Here is a 13,024-nt window from a genome sequence, read left to right as displayed (position 1 = left end):
AAGCCTGGCCAGGGCTCAAGGAGGAGCCAAGAGATTTGACTTTGACCATACAGCCCCAAACAGGCCAGATGTTGTATTTCATGGCCTTGTTTAGCTTCTAAATACAGAAAAGTCAATACATGATTCACTAATGAGTGGATACATCTATCACAATACTAATGATCATGCATATTTTGGTAATGAGTGGATACAAAGATAACCTTTGGTTGGAAGGTTGATGGAGAGGTCACCTTTGGCTCAGGGCCTGTTGTCCAGGCCTCAGTCAGGCCTCTTGTTCAGGCCTTGGCACTTCAGGGATGTGGTTTAGTGCTGGGCTGAGAGTGCTGGGTGAATGGCTGAGCTTGATGAGCTCAGAGGTCTTTTCCAACAGAAAGGATTCTATAATTCCAGGATTCTACCTTTTGCATTGTTTGGTCCACGTTAGCAGCATTAATTTGCTCAGAAAGTTTCCTCTTGGTCAGCTCTTGAGGCCTAAGGCTTCAGGCCCTTTAGCTCCTGGTGCTAAGCTGCTCATGCTGAAGGAGACGACTCAGAGAGAAGAATACAGTTCATCCAATTCCTTCTGGACACTGAGAGGGGAGGGTGTGAAAACAGGAGCATTGTTTGGTGTTGCCTCCTCTCTGCCCTTCACACCTTTCAGTGCTCTGAAACAGCCAAGAGCTTTCTTCAAGAGTGCAAGGAAGCAGCTGTTCCTTCTGCCAGGTGTGGCTCTCTCCAGTCTCTGCACTTGACTGCTTTTGTCCCTCTTGCTGTGCCCTCTGTTCCCCCTCTGCTTGCTGGCTGCTGCCCAGGACTGTGGAACTGGCCCAGATCAAGTGCTCGAGAGCCTCATTTCTCTGCCCTTGGAGCTGCCTGGGCACAGCAGCCTTTTCCATCTGCAAGCTCCATATGGACAGGGAGTGCCCAGCTCTGTTCCTTGCACAACCTCCAGGAGCCCAGGGCCTGCCATCTCAAGTCCCTGCTGGCACTGAGGGCTCTCAGGTGCCTCAGGCTGCTGTGACACCACTGCAAACAGGAGGCAAGAGTGGCAGGGGCTGTGCTCAAAGTCACCTCCATTTCCTGCTGCTGCTGCTGCTGCTGCTGCTGCTGTGGGGTCATTTGTCCAGCCCTGCCCCAGACTCAGGAATCAGCTCCAGGCCCTGCTGCTGCTCCCTCGGGATCAGCCACAATCTGCTTGTTGCTCTCAATGCCAGCAGAAGCAGTGGCTGAAGCAGCAGGTGCTGACAGTGCCCCAAGCCCCAGGGGCCAGAGGGAAGGGAGCTGCTTCACATGAGAGCCAGGAGCAAAGGGCATTTCTTTTTTAGGACATGTTCTCTGGTTTAAGAAAAAAAGAGGGTAAAGAAAAGAAAAAAATATAGATGAAACATGAAAGATAAAAACAATACTCAGGTGTGTAGGGTAAAATCTTCTGTAACTTTGGATTAAGAGGTAACTGATCTTTTGTAAAGAGAACTCAGTTATTTACTTTGTCAATGTGCTGATAGCATGGATCTATCTTCCTGACCCTCAGCAGCCTTTTTTAATAGATTTTGGGGTTTGTTTCTAATATTACGTTATTTTAAATTCTGGTCGAAGCAATAAGAAATTGCTTTTTGCCCTTCCAGCTCCAGGCAGGACTGGGAATCTAAATTCTGCTGATCCCCATCTCATTAAGAAGATGCCCTTCCTTCTCACCCTGTGAATGAGCTGTACATTCCCTCTGAAATTGTCAGTGGTTTCATAAATATGCAAAGTCCCACTTACAGCTTTTTGCTCTGGTTTGGAAGTGGAGAAGAGCAATTCTTCATTCACCAACTCCAGACTGCACTGCCTTAGGAACACAGCCCACTCGCCAGGTTTGGCTCACTCGTGGCATTCTAGAGGAGGAAGAAAGTGCAATTGCACAATTCCAACCCAAAAGGATTGAAGGGTGGGACAGACAAAACATCCTGGGACTGTGGAGTGTTTGGGTTCTTGCCAATTGGATGTGTATCCCTCACTGCAATCTCTGGGCCTGCAGGAGAGTCTCACTCACCTGCACAAGCACAAAGCTCTGTCGCTGTGCTCAGAACAGGCTCGTCTGATGCAGAGCTGTCAGAGCAATGGGAGGGCAGAGCAGACCCAGCCGTGCCCAGGGCTGAGCCCCAGCAGAGCCCTGGCAGAGCCCAGAGCAGCCTCAGCATCCGCAGAGCTCGGCTGGAAGGAGAGAAACCAGAAACTGCCCATCAGCTGAAGGCTCCTGTCCCCCTTGTCCCAACTGCCCGCAGTGCCCAGGCCATGCTGCCTGAGCTCAGAGCTGTGCCCAAACTTCCCCATCATTGCTGCCTCTGGGAGGAGAGCAGGAGGGCAGGACATGTGCCCAGCCTCCAGCCAGCCATGGCACATCCACCTCCTCAGCAGCTGCCCAGAGCCAAAGAGCAGCTTAGCAACCAACGGAATAATTCTTTACATCCACCCTAGCAAAGAGGGGAACTTTGGTGCCCAGCCAGGCTGTGCAATGCCCAGAGCATCCCCTGGCTGGGGACTCACCTGCACATTAGGTCTGGAGTGTGTCTTTGCAGAAGGTGCCAGAATCGAAGTCAATCACCTTCAGCTGCAGATGGCCAGGTTGAGGAAGAGGTGCTAATCCTTGAAGTTGTCCTTGACGTCTCCAGCTGCAGCCCATCTGGTCCAGCTTCTCCAGGGGCTCCTTCTCCTTCCCTGCAGGTCAGAGCAGGCTGTCAGTGTTCTGCCCAGGGCCCCAGACAACAATGAACCAGACGAGCAAAACCAGGGTGGATGGTGGCCACCGGTGCTTGCCAGAGCACATCTCCAGCTCAGCTCCAGCACAAGAGCTGTGAGTTCCCTTCTGATGATCCCTGCTCAGAGCTACAAGCAGGTCAAAAAACGTCTGGTTTTCTTTGCTTCTAATTACCAAGAAATGTGTGGAACTGTTACCTGCCAGGCCCCTGGATCAAACTGTGCACGTGGATTTCTCCCATCTTCTAGGGCAGACGAACACCCTGCATCCACGGATCGTTGAAGAGTTCTTCCAACGATGGCCTGTCCAAGGGTTGCATGGACAAACATCTCTTTATAACATCTTGGCACTCTGAGGAGAGAAACCAGAAACTGCCAATCAGTTGGAGAAGGCTCCTGTCCACTTTTCCCTCCCCGTTCCCATGCCCAGGCCATGCTGAGTGTGCTCAGAGCTGTGCCTAAACTTCCCCAGGGATTATCTGTTTTGGAGGAGAGCAGGAGAGCAGGACATGTGCCACCTCCTCAGCAGCTGCCAGAGCAGGATGCTCATGAGCCTGCTGCTCTCTCCCAACACTGGTATTCTCCCTGTGCCATAGAGATTAGGATTTACCTTGAGAGAGCTGTCGTGGGAACAAGATCTGCCCCCAGATGATCTTCCGGCCCCTCCTGAATGGGTGCTTCCCGCAGACCATCTGGTACAGCAGGATACCCAGGGACCAGACTGTTGCTGCCTCGCCGGTGTAGCATCTGAGCTGGGTCCATTCTGGTGGGCTGTAGGACAGGGTTCCTATGGAATACAGATGGAGTTCATCAGGGGATGCTGCTGCTCCCAGAGCCTCACCCCAGCATCCCTGGGCATGCAAGGGCTGCACCAGTGGCACACAGGGTGACCTGCTGCCCTCTCGCCAGCACCTGTGACTGGTGTACAAACTTGGGGCTGGAAAAGAAGCCACTGGGGCTGGAAGTGGGCAGCAGAAGCCCTGGGAATGCCCAATCATGACATGTAAATGAAAAACCCACCCAGTGGTGGGGAAAAACCACTCTCCTCCCTGCCTGTATTGCCCCCATAAAACATTACTAAGCCAAGGCAAACAAGGGGAGTGGAGCAGTCTAAGTCCTTCCTCGCCTGCACACCAAACCAACCAGGGCACAGGGTCTGACTCCCCTCACTGCTACCCCATGGGGGTTTTTGTCAGGCTGGCTGCCCCTGCCCCAGCCCCAGCCCAGGGCAGAGTGGATGCTGAAGGCTTTCGGCAGGGCCAAGAGCTGGTCCTCCCACCCAAAAGCAACTTGGCTGAAGAAGCAATCCTATAACCTGCAGCCAATGGGGGAATCCCTGGTGCTACACCCAGGCTGGGCCATGAGGTGCCCAGGAGCAACCCCTGGGATGGCTCACCTGCAAATTTCGTGTAGACTGTGTCCTGCAGGAAGGTGCCAACACCAAAGTCGATCAGTTTCAGCTGTTCAGTGCACAGGTCAACGATGATGTTGTGAGGTTTGATGTCTCGATGGAGGACCCCGCAGCTGGTGCAGTGCCGCACTGCCTCCAGCACCTGGCAGAACAGCCGCCGAGCCTCCTCCTCCGGCAGGAACCCGCGAGCCAGGATGAAATCACGCAGGTCCTGACAGCGCTCCGGACGCTCCATCACCAACAAGAAGCTGGTGGGGAGCTCAAACCATTCCAGGAGCTGGACGACACCGTGGAACCCAGTGGACACCTTGTCCAGCAGCACGATCTCCAGGGGCACACGGGTGCCATTGGGCTGCAGGAGGACCACGATGTCATCAGCAGGGCTGAGGCCATGCCAGGGCTCTGGGACCCCTCACCCAGCCCGGGATGCTCTGCGTCCCCCGCTCACCCCACACCCGCTCTAACTCCCTCGAGGCGTCCTGGCGGCTCCCACCCTGCTGGGCCCCGGCTTATCCCCTCCCGGCACGGCCCGGGTTCTGCCGCTCGCCCCGCTCACTCACCAACTCGCCCCAATAATGGATGCGGTTCCGGTACACACATTTGATGGCAACCTGCGAGAAACAGAGAGCAGCGGGCTCAGTTCGCCCTGCTGAGCCCCACCCTCCTCTGCCCTCCTCCTCCTCCTCCTCCTCCTCCGCCCGCCGCCAGCCCTGCCACTCACCGGGGCGCCGTCCGCCAGCCGCGTCCCCGCGTACACGCTGCCGAATCCTCCTTTCCCCAGCAGCTCACCCAGCCGGTACCGCTCCTGCAGGGCCTCCTGCGCCTTCCCTGCGGGCGACACGCAGCCGTCAGCGCTCGGCCCGGGGCCAGACACGGCCCCCGACCGCCTGTGCACCGCCCCGGGCCGGGCATCCCCCTCTGAACGGGGCACGGGCGGCTCGGGGCCGGCGGCCGGACTGCCGAGCGGCGGAGCTCGGGCCGGGGAAGGAGCAACGGAGGCGGCGGGAGCGGCCGAGCCGCGTGTGTCCTCCGCGGGCCCCGGGAGGAGCCGGTAACGGGGCCGGAGCTGGGGTCGGGGCCGGAGCTGGGGTCGGGGCCGGAGCTGGGGTCGGGGTCGGGGTCGGGGCTGGGGCCAGGGTCGAGGCCGGGGCTGGGGCTGGGGTCGGGGTTGGGGCCGAAGCTGGGGCCAGGGTCGAGGCCGGGGCCGCGGTCGGGGTCGAGACTGGACCCTGCGTCGGGGCCGGGGCCAGGCTCGGGACAGGCGGAGCCAAAGGGTGGCGATGCTGCCCCAGACCCAGCCACTGATGCCCGCCCAGCAGCGCCACAGCCACGATGGCGAGAGCCGGGCGGAGGCGAGAGCGCGGCGGGACGCCCAGGCGCGGGGAGGGGGCAGCCCCGGCCGGGGCTGGGGGCGAGCCTGGGGCATGGCCCGAGATGGCAGGGGGAGAGGGGCACCGCGAAAGGAGGGGACGCAGGGAAAGGGACAACGGGAGAGGCTGCGGGACAGGGGGAGAGGGAGAGGACAAGCGGGAGAAAGGGAGGGAGAGGGCCGTAGAATCTCTTCTTTCGCTTCTGCTGTCGCTGCTGCTGCCGCTGTCGCCGCTGTCGCCGCTGCAACTGAAGCTCCGGGGCCGTTTGTCCGAGTGGCCGTTTGTCCGAGTGGCCGTTTGTCCGTTCCCCACTCGCCCCTGCGCGCCCCACGGCCGAGCCCCGCGCGCCCCCGGGGGCAGCCCCTGAGTCTGTCCAAACACGGGAACTTTGCCGTGTTCAGCCCACATCCAGAGCCTTGACTGCTGCACAGTGGCACAGCAATCCCCTTGGCTGCTGTTGTGCATTGTCCCTGCTGAGGGTCAAACACTACCGGGGCACATTCCCTGTCTCTAGAATTCATTCCCAACCCAAGCACTGCACTTATGTCTCCTGCATTGCTTTCCAAACAGAACGAGGGAATACAAACTGTGTGTAACTCATGGTATTTCAGGGAGTCTAAAACTTGCTAAGCCATAGATCTTCGAGGTGAGATCCATTTGCAATTAATGGCATGGAGAAGTAGTGCAACATGGAAAAGGGGAGCATAGAAATAAATAGAGGAAAACATCATGGATTGTTTCTTTACATTTTCATTTCACTTCTTGAAAGCTGTTTCAGTTTTCCAGGAATCTTCTCCACAGTCCTGTTTGCTCTTTTCACGAACCTTTCCTGGAGGGAATGAATTGCAGGGATTATTGGGCTGCGCTGGCCCTGGCCGGGTGCCAGGTGCCACCAAAGCCGCTCTGTCACTGTCCTCACAGTTGCAGGACACAGAACTCTGGAGGAAAGGCTCGTGGGCTGGGATAACGGCAGGGAGAAGTCACTCACTGGTCACTGTCATGGGCACAGCTGACAGAAGTTAGGGAAATTAAGGGAATTGAATTCCAAGCAAATCACAGTATGAGAAGGAGATCTAAAACAAACCCTAAAAAACCACCTTGCTCACCCCTCCCTCCTCCCAGGCTCCCAGCCTCCACTTTCAGCTCCTCTGCTCTCTCTGCACGGGAAACGTCACCAGCCACAAACTTTGCTTTTGCCTCATCCCGGGATATCTTCCCAGAGAGGAAGAACTTTCTCCAGCAGAAATTTAGAGCACAGCAGCATTTGAGGCTCAGGGTGTTTCTCCTGCAGCTCCTTGTAGGTCTCCTCTTCCCATGCTGGGTCTCCTGCACCACAGAACTCTGCCAGCTGCAGCTTTACAAACGTCAGCTCAAGGTCTGGATGTTCCTGAACAATTTGCTCGAGGTCCTTGGGGGCTGCATCCAATGCATTCTTCTTGTCTTCCCCCTTTGCATGGAGCCAGTGCATCTGCTGGCCCCTGGCCAGGGCCTGGCAGAGCAGGTGGAACCTGGGTCCTGCTGCAGGAGCTGGGGGAGCTCCAGGACTCGCTCTGGCCGCTGGGGCAGCCACAACACAAGCCGTTTCCAGCCAGGAGCCGAGGGCTCCGTGTGGCTCTGCAGGACCTTGTCCCTGGGGCTCGTCTGGATCAGCGTGGGCAGCTGGGCTGCACTTGGCTCCGTTTGTGTCCCTGCTTCCCCTGGGACAGCAGCTGCCCAGCGCCCAGGGGACAGCAATGGCACCGGGGCAGTTTGGGGTGAGGTTCAGTGTCCGTGCCTGGCATAAATCCTAAACCCTTCCCAAAGGAGCAGAGAGTGCTGACAGAGCACAGGATGCTCTGCTGAGCACGGGATGGACCAAGGGTGATGTGAGACAAAGCTGGGATGGGAATCAGAAATAAAAAGAAGAGGATGAGCAGGCAGGAGAGGAGGAGGAGAGACAGAGGAGGAGGAAGAGCGGGTGAGGAGGAGGGGTGGAGGAGGGGAGCGGGAGGAAGAGGAGGGCCAGAGGAGCAGAAAGAGAAGCAGAAGAAGCAGAAGAAGCAGTCACCACGTGTGTCCATCGCTCTTTCTGTCCGCAACCCTCGGCCCGAGAGCATCGCCCTTCTCGGGGCATCCCGCAGGTGAGCGGGCAGGGGGAGCTCGGCCCAAATATCTTGGGCGGTGCCTGGGGTTCTTTTTGGGAGGGGGGGCTTTTGTACCTTGTAGGACACCAGATCCGAGACCCAAATAACTTTGGTTAATCCTGGGAGGGTTGGTTTTTTTTGTGAACGTTGGGGGGGGTGGGGGGAGGGGGCGGATGTTTGGATCTCGCAGGACTCCAAATGTGAGTCGCAAATGCTCCTTGCGGGGATATTGGGGAGTAACCTAGACGTGAGTTTTTCGGGGGTCCTGGTGGCGGCTGCAGGGAGAAATGGGATGGGATGGGATGTGGATTGGGGAGTGGGATGAAGTCTGCGGGAGGGGGAGGAGTGGAATGGGGCCCGGGATGAGGCAGCCGAAGGTTGGGGGTGATGAAGCCGGGGGACCCAACTCCTTAGGGGCTTGCGGGGTATCCGGCAGCTGTGAGGGAGTTTTGGGGTACCCCTGATCCTTCGGGGGTGGCACTGGCAGCAGGGGGACACGTGGCTCCGGCACCTCTGCACTCCACCTGCGCCCCCCCTCGCCCCCAGCGCCCCCGGGAGCGGAATTTGGGGAGGGGGGAGGTGGGGGGCGCCCAGGCCGGGCCCCCCTTGCTCTCCCGGCAAGCGGGGGCCGAGTGCGGGGGGAGCCCCGCGGGCATTGCCCGGCCCTGCCCGGCACGGCTGATGCCGCCCGCCCGCGCTGCGCACTGCTCCGGACTGGTGCTGCCAGTGCCGCGCGGGGCGGGGCCGCTTTGGGGACCCCCCAGGGCAGAGCGCTTTGGGCTGCTTTGGGGCTCTGCGCACCTGCAAAACCGGCGCTGGGCACGGGAAGAGCGTGTTGGGACAGCTGGGGCCCTACTGGTGGCACTGGTGGCGCTGGGAGTCCCCCCAGCCGCGGGGTGAGCGGGGGGGGCGCGGTGAGAAGGGGGGCGGGGGCTGGTAGATAGGAAAGGGGAGAAGGGGTGCTAAAAGACGAGATGAGACCCCTCAAACCGAGTGGGAGGGGAGTGGAACCCTGTACAAATCAATGTTTCACAAATATGTTAAAAGCCACTTAGAATGAAGAGGGATGGAGGGATTTAGCTTTTGTAGTGAGGGAAATAAAGGAAAAAGCCCACAACAAAACCCACTGGGGAACTCAGTCCATGATATCTAATGTCTGAAATTCTGAACTTGCTGTGGGATAGAATGAAATTGCAAAATCAATAACAGTGAATTGTTCCATTTATTTAAAAACAATCCCAGAAATAGGAAAAGGCCACTTCCTGGAACAGTTAAACAGGGAAATTAATCTAGAAGTTATTGGAAATGGATTTCTCTGAATTACCCAGACAAATTTGGAATCAGTATCATTTGGTAATGGTGGACAAATTTTCTGAATGGCCAGAGATCTTTCCCTGTCATACCAAAAAATCCAGGGAAGTGGTAAAAATTAAGCTTAATCAATCATACCAAGATTTGGGGGCCACTTGGGTTGTCTTCAGAGAGAAGTCTCCATTTTATAGCAGATGTGGTGCAACAGCTGAGCAAAAGCCCGGGTATAAAAAGGGACTGACACAGCCCTTGGTGACCACAGCTGAGTGGGAAAGTGGAAAGGATGATTTAGAATTTGAAACAACAAATTAGTAAAATGTGCCTTGTGGACACCTTGCCTCATTTTGGGGGACTTTAAGAAACCTATTTAAAATGGCCACAGACCCTTCCTCTGGCTCTTCTGTGAGTCAGAATTCAGCCAGGGACAAAACTAGTGAATTGCTGTAGGGTTGGCTGTACCAAACACCATCAGTTCCTGGAGAAATCCATTCAAAGGGAGAAACAGATGTAAATCTACCTGATTTCTTTAGGAAGGGCAGTTTATAACCCTGTTGGTACCAGTTGCTGTGGATGCCCCTGTTGATCCATTCCAGCCTGGGGATTTTGTGTATGTAAAGAGTTGGAGCTCTGAACCCTTGAAGGAAAAGTGCAAAGGAGCTTTCCAAGTCCTCCTGGTAACCTACACTGCCCTCAGGGTGGAAGGAATCAAACCCTGGGTTCATCACACGCAGGTAAAACCAGCAACCACACATTAAATACAGCAGAGAGAAAACTCACTGAGACCCTGGAGGTTTTATATATATATATATATATATACACATATATGTCGCTGTTGAGCCGCTAGCAGAGTAAGAAGACCCAGGTTCAAAATGTGGCATCCAGAAGAAGATTTTATTATTTAATTCCCTCTTATATAGACTTTTCAAAGGTCACCCAAATTTGTCAGGTCGAAGCCTCCCCCTAGGCCTGATTGGCCAGGCCTGAACTGTTTTTAATAACATCCAAACTTTATCTTTGTTTATAAAACACAAGAAGGAGAAAGAAAAGGATTCTCATGGGAAAACTCTGTGCTAGCCACACATATATATATCTCCTACTATTTTAGAAATAGATATAGAAACTATGTTATTAATCTCTGGGGAGAGGAATTTATTCTTAAAGTTAATGCAAGATTTTGGCAGATTACAGAATGTAACCACTATAACAGCTTGTTTGCCAACACATTTTCTCTGCAGAAAATCCAATTCCATGGGGAGCTTTAGTCAGCACTTTGACAAAAATCTGGGAACACATGTGGGAAGGAAATAGCACCCAGGGCAAATGGAAAGGGATGGAAGGAGAATATTCCTTCCAAAGGAATTCTTAGACATCAGAACGATATTGTTGAGAACTGGAATATCTCAAAACTGGATGTGGAAATCACCTCAGGAAATTTCTATTGGCTGACAGATTGCACTGATACCCCTTGGGGATGTCAAATTCCAGAAGTATGGAACAGCCCTCAGACAGGACAATGGGAATATATCCAGCCAGTTCAGTGGTGTCTGGACTGGGAAGGGAGCCCAGGCCTCCCAGAGGACTCCTTCCAGGTGGGTATAAAATATCCTGATTTAATAAGGTCAAGGCCAAAGGATCCCAGGACAGAGGAAAAGTGGAATTGCATTTGAATAGACACTTGAACTACTTGGAATCCTGAGGTACAGTGGCTCATGGCTGTGGCCCAGGCTCTAAGGCTGGGATGTGTTTGTAGAAATTATTCTGCCTTTCTTAATGACACCTGTTAGGTCTCACCTAACAAACAGTGTGGCTTGGAGAGACACAGACTGTCAGCAGAACATGTAAAATCATTAGTTCACACAGGATGGGTGGGAAGTGATGGAATTTGGAGCACACATTTGCCCTTAGGGGAATCAAGAGCACAATGGACACTTGGGGTATTAAGGTTACATCCCTTGTGGAAGGAGTCACCCCTGGGAACCCAACTGTGGGGAAAGGTTAAAGGGGATGAACCTTGGAAACATCCCAGCATGGGAATTGCTGTGGGATGGATTTTAGAATCCATCTTTACTCCTCAAAGATCTGCCTTTAGGAATAGACCAAACACACACCATTGGACTGCAAATGGGAACTTCAGTGAATGCAACTCAGTTGGGGTTTACTGAAATAAATGAACAATTGTGAGCCACAACTAAAATGACCTTACTGAACAAACTGGCATTAGACCTTTTGCTGTTACATGGAGTATGTGGATCCTTGAAGCAACAACACTTGTTGTGTGCACATTGCAAATGTGATGCTGAATTGGATGATCAGGTAGAGAGGATAAAATCAGTTGCTGCATCCAGCAGGGGATTAAGGGGTGGATTAGAAAGTAACTGTTTAAATAAAATATTTAAAGGACTTGGATTTTCTCTGACTGCTTTTGTAAAGTATAATTGGGATCATAGTAATAATTATGATTATGACACTTTCTTTAAGCTGTGTGAAGAACATGGTTGGGAATGCAGGTGAGGAACTCATGGGATGTGAATAAAAGAGCAGAGTGAGGCATATGAAGGCCTGTCCACTGCTGCACCCAGAGGCCATGTGGGCTCCTCTCCAGGCTGCTCTGGCCCCGAGCCGGGTGCCCATGGAGCTCCAGCCCAGCTGGGCTCTGCAGTGGGGTGGCACAGAGGCTCCCCGGGCAGCACCCGGCCCTCTGCCCCCTCCAAAGCCCGGCGCCAGCGGCTGCTGGCCGCACCTCTGGGCTGTGCGAGCAGGGGAGGCCAGGGCTGGCTGCAGGGAGAGCCTGGCCAAGGGGCAGAGCCCACACCAAACTCTCCCTCCTGGCACTCTCTCTCTGCAGCTGGCAGAGGACTTGAGCCAAAGGGTCAGGCACCTGCACCAGGCCGTGTTGTACCTGGGCAGCCCACAGGAGCCCCTGCAAGATCATCTGTGGTTTTGCACAGCTTTGCTTACAGAGGGTAGGAAGAATATCTGTGACTTCTGTTAGTGGTCCTGATTCTCATGCAGGGAAGAAGAAGGGAGAGCTGCACTTTATTGGCCACTTAGATATCTGTGTCAGAGAGAGGATTTGTCTTTTTGCAGTATACTCATTTGGTTGGGGTGCTTTTGTAGCATTGAGGGGACCTTCATTTCTTGAGAACTTTTGTTCCTGAACAGAATTTTTATATGATTATCCCTTCATAGAAAACCCTTTGCAAACCAAAGAATGGCCCCTTTTCTTGTCTCTGATTAGTGCTTGGTTTTTGTAAGTGACTCCCAATGGATGACGTTAAGGTAAATGAATTGCTGGTTTGAGACAAGAAGCCAACCAGCAAATCTTTTGCATTCTCAGGCCATACCAATGGATTTGGGTAGTTTGTAGCTTTTTTGAGCTCCTTGAGTTGAGCAATGGGAAGTAACACTTTCCAGAATGTAGCATAATCAAATGCCAGGGTGTTCTGTGCCTTTGCGGCAGAGGTATTTGTGTGCTGCACGAGATTGCTTCAACGAGAAGATAATTCCAGGACAGACTGAGATCTTCTGACAGATACCAAGTGCTGCCACCAGTGGCTCCAAGTGCTCCTGCCAAGGGCCACCTGCAGGAAGGAGCACAGACACCAATGCCCGCTGGTTTTGGCTGCCCTCTGGCAGAGAAGCCCCCCGGGAGCACAGGTCTCTGGGGCAGCAGACGGGCACCGGTGCTGCCAGGGCTCGGGGGGTAGCAGGTCTGCTTCAGCGGGGGCTCTGCCACACCTGCTGACTGCAGTGCTCCCCGGGCCCCAGGGCTCAGAGCAGCATTCGTGCCCTGGCCCACATGTTCCTTGTGTGTGTCACACCCCTGTGTTTAGGATGGCCAGCAGCCGGGACTTGTCCCAAGCAGGCTGTGCCAGCTTCTGTGCAAGGTCCTGTGCCCTTCCTGCTGCAGCTGCGTCGGCAGCCGTGGGGGCTCCTTCTGCTGCCCTGAGCCCGCAGAGCAGGGCAGCGTTTGCTTCTTGTCTGAGCCGTTCCTAAGGTTCCAGTCGGGCTGCCTTAGATGCTCGGGGCAATGGATTCCTTCCAACCTGGGCCACTTTGGGCAGGCTGGGGCAGCCCCAGGGCAGGCGGCA

The 13,024-nt window shown here is 54.6% G+C and overlaps 2 long non-coding RNA genes across 2 annotated transcripts in view; one reads left to right on the top strand and one right to left on the bottom strand.

The window, feature by feature from the left end:
* Nucleotides 1-13,024, top strand: part of LOC146420153 (uncharacterized) — an 86,951-nt gene that overhangs the window by 14,664 nt on the left and 59,263 nt on the right. The window lies entirely within an intron of this gene.
* On the bottom strand, nt 2,070-3,066 carry LOC146420160 (uncharacterized). The gene is made up of 3 exons (XR_014849246.1): nt 2,917-3,066; nt 2,509-2,679; nt 2,070-2,175 (listed from the first exon to the last, which is right to left on the bottom strand). It is a non-coding gene; the product is annotated as an uncharacterized LOC146420160 (long non-coding RNA).

Source organism: Lichenostomus cassidix, unplaced genomic scaffold (assembly GCF_008360975.1).
Source record: "Lichenostomus cassidix isolate B80296 unplaced genomic scaffold, HeHo_3.0 HiC_scaffold_44, whole genome shotgun sequence".
Classification (NCBI taxonomy): domain Eukaryota; kingdom Metazoa; phylum Chordata; class Aves; order Passeriformes; family Meliphagidae; genus Lichenostomus; species Lichenostomus cassidix.
Note: the sequence above shows the minus strand (reverse complement) of the source record. Positions and strands in the feature narration are given on the sequence as shown.